General features: G+C 37.3%; 1 protein-coding gene across 4 annotated transcripts in view; it reads left to right on the top strand.

The window, feature by feature from the left end:
• Positions 1 to 11,099, top strand: part of APOOL (apolipoprotein O like) — a 331,599-nt gene that overhangs the window by 191,323 nt on the left and 129,177 nt on the right. The window lies entirely within an intron of this gene.

Below are 11,099 nucleotides of genomic sequence, written 5' to 3'. Positions count from 1 at the left end.
CTCGGTATTAATTGTACAGACACTACGTCATAGTGAAGAATTCGCAATACCTGTGTATCTACGTGCCTATGGGCTCCCCCTTGTGGTAGGAGAAGGGAGAGGCGGGGCGGCTTGGCCTCCACGTGACTCCGTCCTCTCCAAGAGTTGAGAGGGTGAAGCAAGAAGGTGAAGGGAGTCACAGAGCTTATGCTCGGCCTCACCCTAAGAAAGCCTAATGTTTTAGGAACCAAGTCCAAGATACCCAACCCTTATCCCTTTCCCCACTCCAGTCTTGAAATAATTCATATTTCTGCCCTGACTTCCACTTATCCTTTTCCCGTACAGGTAGAAACTAGAATGCAAGGGTTGTACTGATGAAGTGCTCAAGTTCTTAATGCAGAAACTTTTTTTTATATAATTAAGAATAACTACAGCTACCGTTTCTTGAGTTCTTTTATGACCTAGGCTTAGTGGGAAACACGTTACATACATTATCTCATTCAATCATCACAGCAACCCTATTATCAGCAATTGTGAGGAAACTGTTCAAATAATTTGGTAACCTTCCCAATGCTTCAAAATAGTTGGGTAAGAGATTGAATTCAGACCCAGGTCTATCTGACGCCATTTCCAAACTTTTTACTGTCATACTATCTTGCTTCTTACTCATACACTATCATTCTGCACCCCGATGTGTGTGTAGTCAAGCATGTTGTCATCTCCCCCCAACCCCCATCGCAGATTTTTTCCATCATTTCATCTGCTAGATCGTTTCCTCAACAAAGTGTATTATGTAACCGGTCCTAGTACCGTTTCAAATGGAGTATCTTGTTCTTTTTTACCACACCAGCGAACCTTGATTGAGTGTTCTAAGTCTCACACTTTGCTAAGAACTGTGCATACATTCCTTTTTTTAATCCTCAGAGGAACCCGGTGAGGTATATACTGCCATTCCCCATTTTATCAACATAGAAACTGGAACTTAGAAAGATTAACTAATTTTCCCAGCTCTAATAATGCCAGAATTGTAGATGTGGTTCATCTACATATTCTGTATGATACATGTCTATCCCATAGACAAAAAGGTTCAAATAAAACTAGACAACCCAATCATCATTTGGCCATTTATAATGCCAGGTATAATGGAATCTAGAGGGTCCACACTTTTAGCATGAGAAGCAAACTAAGTCACACAACTATGCCAAGCTCAACACAAATCAGATATAGGTACATTGCTGATGGTGGTCAACTATAGTAATAATGAGAGCTAACTTTAACCAGTGCATCTCTGGTGTCAGGCACAGTTCTAAGTACTTTACTTGTATTAAGTCACATAATTCTCACAACAATCAGCGAGGTAGATGATATTATTATCTCCATTTTACAGGCAAAAAAATTGAGATTCCAAGAAGTTAAGTAACTTGCCTTAGATCAAACAGCTAAAAGTCCTGACAAGTTAAGGAAAACCCAGTTATTTTGTTTTTTCTGAGTTTTCAGGAAAGGGATGAAATAATTTTAGTATTTCCTTTACAAAATCAAACCATATGCATAATTTACTGTGGGGATGGTTGATGTTTGTTTTATTTTATTAAAGGAAGAGGCACATGTTAGGTTTCCAGTTGATGTCTAAAAGGGTAAAATTAGAAAATAAAGTTTAGTGATCTAGAAGTGGATATCGAGTTTCTTTTGCATTTGGCTTTTGAAGCTTCATATCAGTTGAAGACAATTTAGGTCTTTTTTTTTTCTTTTTTCAAAAAGCTGGGTTTGCAGGACCAATCCAGCCAATCCTAGAGAGCAGCCTCTCCACAACATCAGATAATTCCATCTCCCTACCCCATATTAGTGGCAGACCCTTCCAGTATGAAAAATTTACAGTTGCCATAGCCCAAACACCCCTTAAGTGAGGGACAGAAAGATCAAAGGTGATGGTAGAGTTATACAGAGAAGATAGGATTTAACAAATGAATATGAATGTTGAGTCATTAAGTTGATATCTCTTTTAGTCTCCAGTATTTTAGAGCAGCTACAAGTAAAAGCCTAAAATTGTGGAATTGTAACCCATGTCAAACTCTGAAATATGTTCTACAACTAATTGTGGTGTTCTGCTTTGAAATTTATAGTTTTTTTGTGTATATTTTATTTTTCACAAAAAAAGAAGGAAAAAAGTCTATTGTGATGATAAAAAAAATATTTACGCCCTCTAGCCTCCTATATTCAGGAGCAGCTAGGAGGGAAAATATGAGAGGATTGTATGGTAGCTCATGACAAACTCTGGGATCTGTCCTGTGTTGTTGAACAGTGCTTTGAAAAGTATTGCTTTTTTTATTTCTTTGCTTTGTAAATATGTTGTACTATACAATAAAAAACGTTTAAAAAAAAAGCTGGGTTTGAACATTATGCAATTGTGTTTTTAAAGGGATAAGTAGTCACACAAAGATGTATATTCTTGCTTACAATTACTTATTAAAGCAATTTATTCTATCTTGGAAACTCCATCAGTGCTGCAAAAATCTCAGCACTGTAAGTGGTACACCATTAGGGAAAAAAAAGTTTTTTTAAAAAATTTAAGCAAAAAACTTAAACAGTCCATTTTTTGTCAGAAGGTGGCAGTGTTATCTGCTTTAGGAACTTAAAGTCTTAATGATAAACATTGTAAGTTTGTTTATACTTAATGAAAATTTATGTGTTATTTGAAGTTTTCTTCCTTTCCAGATATTAACAGAAAATTATTAAAATCTAGTTTATTCCTAACATGCTATTTTATTGAATATCTATGCCAGGTAGTGTATTTTTATGAGCCAAGAACTGTCAATTTATAGTTCTAGTTCAAAATGCATGTTTTGAATTAATATAATATAAAGCCGCCCCATAGATCTGAAAGTATGGATATATTTATGCATTCTGACTCTAATGACAATACATAAGACCCTCTTTTCTGAAGATACTAAGTAAAATCCAGTATTCTGAATTCCAATTCCAACTGAATTCATCTAAATGAATACTCACAAATGAGAAAGGCATTGTATAATTTTCATCTGTAGCAAACAAGTTTAAATATGTTGAAATCTCTGTATAGCTCAGAGACAATTTTTACTCCTGTACTTTTTAGGTTCAGAGGCTCCCCACCACCACCACACCCTGTAAAATGTGGAAGGGAGGGAGGGAGGGGAAGAAAGGAAAAGGAAATAAAAGGAGGAAAGGAGAACTTACAGCAATGAGCCAGACTGTAACAGAGCTGACATACAGGGATTTTTAAAAATAAACACTTAAAGTACTTTCATGACATTCACCCATTAGCAGCACTTAATTTTTATGATATATGCTGTGTTTTATTTCATTAAAAATTGCATGCTTATTGTAAAAAAAAAGTTGGAAAATATAACAGGCAGATAAAAAAATCACTTCTAAATTTTGCTCTGAGTGGAAAGGAGTACACCTAAAAATTTTATCTAGCTCCAATTAAGGGAAAAATCCATCTCTTTGCTTAGCTAAAGGTGGAGATTAGGGAAAGATGGTTGTTTTGTTTAGAAAAGTTACCCAACAATAGCTTTCGTGGAAAGCAAAATGGGTCCAGGGCCTAGTCTGAGATAGGAGTTTAGAATTCAATTGCTTGGTGTATAAAAACAGCTTGGAGTTTTTTCTGGGAGCAGCCTGGAGAAAGGGGCTGAGGATTCCAGAAACTAGGAGAAATGGGATTAAATGGAAACAAAGAATTCATGGTTTAAGGAATAGGCAAAAGGATGGTAGGCTGAGGCCTAGGGTACAAGACAGCCAGTAAAAGCTTCCCTCTAAGATGCCAGTATTCGTTTTTAAATTGTTTCCTATTTGGTGCTCTGTGGAAATATACCTACCTTCTCCCCCAAACTTTGGTAGAAGTCACAACATGCAAGCCTTGTATTTGTGGTGGTTTGGGGACATGAAAGTGGAGGGAAGATGGCCACCTGTGAGAAGAGGTGTTGAAAGAAGACCCAAAACTGTAGGAATCCCAGGGACTGGGAAAACTGACTGTAGCTTGTACTGATTCATGAGCATGTGTATAAGAAGATTACCCTCAAGGAGGAGAGATAGGTAGAAAGTATAGATCCTGGGGTTACATGGAGTGGTGCTCTAGTTTGCTAGCTACTGGAATGCAATATTCCATAAACAGAATGGCTTTTTAAAAGAGAAATTTATTAAGTTGCAAGTTTACAGTTCTAAGGCCATGAAAATGTCCCAATTAAAGCAAGCTATAAAAATACCTAAATTAAGGCACCAAAAAGAGATTATCTTCACTCAAGAAAGGCCAATGAAGTTCAGAGTTTCTCTCATGGATCTCATGGCTCTGGAAAGGCACATGGCAAACATGGCAACATCTGCTAGCTTTCTCTCCAGGCTTCTTGTTTCATGAAGCTCCCCTGGGGGCATTTTCCTTCTTCATCTCCAAAGGTCTCTGCCTGTGTGGGCTCTGTGGATCTTATGGTTCTCCATGGCTCTATTGCTCTCTCCAAAATGTTTCCTCTTTTAAAGGATTCCAGTAAGACCCAACTGTAATGGCTGGAGTCACATATCCATCTAATTAAAGTTAATACCCACAATCGGGCAAGCCACATCTCTGTGGAGATAATCTAATAAAGTTTCCAATGCACTTTGTTGAGTAGGGATTAAAAGAAACAGCTGCCTCCATGAGATGGGTTGAGTTTAAAATATGGCTTTTCTAGGGCACATAATCCTTTCAAACTGGCACAGGTGGTTACTCAAGACGTTTTATTTAGTTATTAAAGGAATAAGTGACTGCAGGAAACGGAAAGACATTTCGGATACCTAATGTTTTGGTTTGCTAAAGCTGCCAGAATGCAATATACCAGAAATGGGTTGGCTTTTTCAAAGGAGATTTATTAGATTACAGATTTACAGCTCTAAGGCCATAAAAATGTCCAAACTAAGGCATCAACAAGATGATACCTTCACTGAAGAAAGGCTGATGGTGTCCGGGATTCCTCTCTCACATGGGAAGGCATTTGGCAATGTGTGCTGGCCTTTCTTTCCTGGGTTGATTTCAAAATGGCTCTCTCAGCTCCTGTGGGGCCTTCTGGATTCTTTTGGGGTGTTTTCTTTCTTTTTTCTCTTCCCTTGGCTCTGACTCTCTTTAAAAAATCTCTTTCTTAAAGGATTCTAGCAAGTGGATTAATTGCTAGACCTCAAATGGGCAGAGTCACATCTCTATGGAAATAACCTAATCAAAAAGTCCCACCCAATAATAGTCTGCTCCCACAAGATTGGATTAAAAAAGCATGGTGTTCTCTGGTGTACATAAACAGATTCAAACCAGTACACCCAAGAAACAAATAAAACAGAAATAGAAAACCTCTCAATCCTATCTGGAGATAACCACTATTTACCATTTCAGTGAATATCCTACTCCTTTTTTCCATGAATATATATTCACTTAGAATAAATTTTTACTTCACTAATAATGTTTTTTATTTATTTACCAATCCCTATATGATGTATTTAAATATTTTTGATATTGTGATGTCAAACAGTATTTCAGTGAACATGTTTATAAAGTGAATTTTAAAATAAATATTACTTTTATTGTTTCCTGGAAAACCTGGACACTTTTTGGAAAAGTAGTAGTAGAAGAAGCCCAGACAAAATATGTAGACACTTAGGTAAAAAATCTCCCTCGGTATACAGGTTTCAGAAAATACCCAGGGACTGTCAAGTTAAAATGTTCTTTTTGAGTTAAAACATTGTTTTACTCTAACTCTTCAAATACTTTGAGGAGAATCAGAGGAAATTGGTGGAAAAAATTATCCTTAAAAACGTTTTTGGATGTCATTAGTAGCAATTAATGATACTTAAAATTTCCAGCTTTTTTTTTTCATTTTCTTTTAATAGCAAAGAGTGAAATCAGATTTAATGTATTTTAAAATTAAGTGAATAAAAAGACTAAAATGAATAATTCAAGTACTAGAGTATAATAATTCAGGTAACAATGATAAAGTAACTTATCCCCCATATAATTTTTAGTTAAGCATTTTAATGTAATTTAAATACTACTTTTTCCCCTTCAAATATTCTTCCTTTTAAACTGCCTAGTACCCCAATTAAATAGTTTGCTAATCCTGCTTTTCTAGTTGCAAGTACTCCTGCTCATGTGCTAATACCCTGGGAAAACTCTCTCTAGGGTGTGGTGGAGGTTAGGCAGGGGACAAATATTGCAGCTGTGACCCCAGAGAGATTTTATTCTCTTCTTATTTTCACTCACTAATCTTCTTATCCTTTCACCCTTTAGACATTGTCTTTCTGGAATGTTCCAGATTAAAAGGAAACCTTAGCTTTAAAACAGGAATAATGCTGTTCTTTCCCCACCTCCAATCAAGAAGCAATATTCTTAGAGAAACCGAGAGCCAAATTAGAAGCTCTTCAGATGAACATAATAAATCTTGAATGAAAGCCAACCAAAAGGCTAACAAGCTTGAAAAAACTGATAATTCAATTTACTTTGGGATTATTGGGAAACATTTAAGAAGGCAGGAAGCAAAGTTGGAGGAAACACATTTCCAGAAACCGCATTTATGTCAATTCTGTTTAATGAGAGAGTTCTGCTTCATTTGAACTTTGGAACTGGAAATATCACAGCAATAAACCATCTTCTATAATATCTTAGAATATTATGGGAAAGGTTATTACCATGAACATTTTTGCTTAGCTAATAAGTACTCACCAGATGTTAGAGATTTTCCAGCATATGCTCTAAAACATGTTCCTTTTCTTCTACAAGCCTATCACAAAAATTTGGAGTTAGCCATCACGGAAAAGAGGGTGAAGAAAAATTGGTCCTGTTTAAGTTGGCCTTGGGCCTTGAGCTATCATCACTGGTTTGGTGATGATGCTCATCAACATTATAATGAATTTCATTTGGCTGGAATATATAGAATTTTGGAGAATAAGTTCAAAATTCAAAATGCGCACAAGTATGGAAAAAGATAGTAGAAGATCATTGAACATTTTCTAAACAAAAAGAAAAACAAAACAAACATTTTGAAAACCCTGATTTCAGAATCACTTCTATGATACTTAGTAGCTTTTAGGCCTTAAGAAACTTAACATCCATTTGCCTTGGTTTCCACTTTTGTAAAATGGATATAATAATGTCTGTTCTGCACCTGACAGATTTATAGTGAGGGTCCATTCAAATGAAAAAAAATGTATAGGAAAGTAAAAATGTAAGGAATTATTATTAAATTTAGAGATAGAATAATATACATAGATATAAAATAAGGAATAACTAATTGGCCAAGAATATGAAGGAAAATAATTGAATGGCTTAATTTTCTTGACCTCCATTTCCTCCTTCACATCTCCCTTAACTGTTAATGATCCCTATGATTCCAGCCTTAGTTATCATCTTGAGCTGTCATCCCAGGGTGTCTTATTCACTTATTTGGCTTCAACTACTGTCATGATGAAGGCACCCAAATCTATAGTTGACCAAAAATCTCTCTCCTCAGTTTTAAATCCATTTATTATACTGCCTGCTAAGTATCTGCATCTAGAGGTCCCACTGAATACAAATTCACTACATTTGTAACTGAACTCACTTCTCTTCCACTCTCCTTTCCTCTCCTCCCTCTCCCTCTCCCTCTCCCCGTGTCTCTCTCTCTCTCTCTCTCTCTCTCTCTCTCTCTCTCTGTCTCTCTCACTAAAACCCCACTTTCACCTGTCCCTTCCTCCTGTATTTCCCATCTTCCTTGATGGAGTTAGGAGCTAATGCCTCAATTACCTCACCAAATACTATTGATTTTACCTCAGAAATTTCTCAGATTTAGTTTCTTTTCTCCATTGCCAGGTACTGCCTTACTTTTAGCTTCATCATCTCTTATCTACCTTATAGAAATATCCCCTTAATTGATCCACACTGCTGCAAAAAAGAAAAAATCCTTAAAAAATGTCAGGTCGTTCACCTGTTTAATTTCCTCTTGCTTCCACATTGCCTGCCAATAAAAGTCTAACTCTTTAGGCACTGACAATTTAATCTTCACTAACGTGAAGTAGATAGGATGTTGTTACCCTAGTTTTAACAATGAGAAAATTGAAGCTCCCACCACTTCAGTCAGTTTTTAAATTTTTCAATATTTTTTGAAAATATTCAAATTGCGTATTTCTAATTATAATTGTGTGATTATTGGTATAGTGCTATTTCCTCACTCTAGAAGAGAAACTCCATCAGAGAAGACATCATGTCCAATTTGTTCACCCAAATGCTTAGTACAAATTCAGTGCTTAATAACTGTGGACAGAAGAACAGGCACACTAAACTCACTATTATCTCCAGGAATCCTCCCTTTTCAGACCTCTGTGTGTCTTCTTACAACCTGTCCCTGCTACCTCTGCTCTTAGGCTAAACTTCAATTTCCATTGGGTGGCTTACAAAGCACTCCATAACTCAACCCCTAACTATCCGTTCGATTTCATCTTTTGACACTCTCCTTGCAACCTCAAACTGTATTGTAGCAATATTGAATTTCTTTCATTTCCTAAGTTTAGGCCCTGTCCCTCTCATATTCAAGCAAGTCTCTCTGTCCCTGCCATGCTCTGACTCATTTCCCACCCCCCAACTTCCAATTGCCTGGTTAAATCTTACTCATTGTGCAAATCTTAATTTGCAATTTAGACATAACTTTGTGCAGGTCTTCCCTGACTTCTTGTGCTGGTTTGAATCTGTTATGTACCCCCCAAAAAAAACCTAAGTTCTTTTAATCCTGTCGTGTGGGGGCATACCTACTGTTGGGTGAGACCTTTTGATTAAATTGTTTCCGTGGAAATGTGACCCTGCCCATTCCAGGAAGGTCTTAATCCACTTGCTGTAATCCTTTAAGGGAAAGACATTTCAGAGAGAAACTCAGAGACTGAAATGTTCCCAGAAGAATCCAAAAGGACCCACGTGAGCTGAGAGAGTCATTTTTAAACCAACCAAGGAGAGAATGGCCAGCAGACATTGCCATGTGCCTTCCCCAGTGACAGAGGAACCCGGGATGCCATCAGCCTTTCTTTAGTGAAGGTATCTTCTTGTTGGTGCCTTGATTTGGACATTTTCATGGCCTTAGAACTGTTACTTGTAACTTAATAAATCCCCTTTGTAAAAGCCAATTAATTCTGGTATATTGCATTCAAGCAATTTAAGTCCTTCTATGACCCAAAGAGAGGCACAATGCCTAGTTGGCCTGTTTGGCTATCAAAGGCAACATATCCCTCATTTGGGTGTGTTACTCTGGCCTATTTACCAAGTGACCAGAAAAGATGCTAGTTTTAAGTGGGGACTGGAACAAAAGAAGGCTTTGTGACAGGTCCAGGCTTCTATACAAGCTTCTCCGTCACTTGGACCACATGATCCAGCAGATCCAATGTGCTGGAAGTGTCAATGGCAAGGATGCTTTCTGGAGCCTTTGTCAGGCCCCTGTAGGAGAATCACAGTGCAGACCCTTAGGATTTTGGAGTAAGGCCTTACCATCTTCTGCAGATAATCACTTTTCTTCTGAGAAACAGCTTTTGGCCTGCTACTGGGCCTTAGTAGAGACAGAATGCTTAACCATGGGCCACCAAGTTGCCATGAGACCTGAGTTGTCTGTCATGAGCTGGGTGTTGTCTGACCCACCAAGCTATAAAATTGGGCAAGCACAACAGCACTCCATCATAAAATGGAAATGGTATATGCAAGATAGGTCTCTAGCAGGTCCTGGAGGAACAAATAAATGACATGAGGATGTAGCCCAAATGCCCATGGCCCCCATTCCTGCCACATTACATTCTCTTTCCCAGCCCAGAGCTATGGCCTCTTGGGGAATTCTCTACAATCAGTTGACTGAGGATGAGAAAACTTGGGACTGGTATATAGATGATTCTGCATGATATACAGTTACCTCTTGTGGGAAATTCATCGAAGACCTCCATTAGAGTTACCAGCTCATGTCCTATCCTATGAAATTTGGACTCCTTCATCCCCATAGTTGTGTGAGACACTTTTATAAAATCTCACATTTACAGATATCTCCTGCTGGTTCTGTTTCCCTAGAGAACCATGACTACTACACTCCTTGTAGAAAAACTTGCCCTCCATGCACTTTCCACTGCACCCTGTTCTTCCTCTTTACAGTGCCCCCCTCAAAAAAGATCCACATCTGAACCACCCGCAAGCTTATTAAAGTGAAGATTCCTAGGACCCACCTAGTAATATTCTTATTCGGTAAGTCGGAAGTAAGGCTAATCTGCATTTTAACAAGTACCCCAAATGGTTCTGATGCACCCTGATATTTAAGAGCCACATTATGTCATTATTCTCATCACCCTGAGTTAAAATCCTATGCTTCTGTCTTTGTCCTGACATGTAATGAGAGGAGGGACTGTCTGTCTTGCTCACTATTGTATTCTCATTGCCTGACCTATGGTAAGCACTCAGTAAATATTGAACAAATAAATGAATAGATGAATATATGAAAGAAAGAAAAGAAGGGGGAAAAAAAGGTTTCATGAGGTGGGAAGAACCTTATGAACTCTGGATGGCCCTTTGAACCCTACATGCTGTAATTACAAAGAAACATGCTCTAGCAAGAAACACATTAACAGCAAAATATCTACCAACTCCTGGATTCACTAATAATAACCACCAACTATGAGTTTCATAGCAGTCTTTTAATGGAAATTGTAGGTGACAATTCAGAAAAGAAAAAGGTATATATAACAATATACCTTTGTTGTTATATAGGTATATAAAATTGTTATCTATGGTTACTGCTAGTGAGTCAGATTGGGAGGGATGGTATGGGATTTTGGCTTTTACTTTATATATTTCTGTATTGCCTGATTTTTAAAAAGCAATTAAGAGCATGTATTATCTTTGCTATTTAAAAAATCACCAAAAATAAAATAATTGTTTTTAAAAGCCAAGGGTTTGCTACTGACTCCATGATTTACAAATATGCTGCTCTCCAGAGATGCCAATTTTTGCTGTGATATTTAGATGTCAGAGATTACTGTGGCATATTTAGCTTGCATATTTGCCTTATTCTTTTTCTCCTGTCACTTTTGAGAATGGTCTTCTTGGAGTACTTCCTTTACATCATAGATTCAATGGAAAT

This window comes from Tamandua tetradactyla, chromosome X, assembly GCF_023851605.1.
Source record: "Tamandua tetradactyla isolate mTamTet1 chromosome X, mTamTet1.pri, whole genome shotgun sequence".
NCBI classification, from domain to species: Eukaryota; Metazoa; Chordata; class Mammalia; order Pilosa; family Myrmecophagidae; genus Tamandua; species Tamandua tetradactyla.
This window is presented reverse-complemented; position numbering and strand designations above follow the sequence as displayed.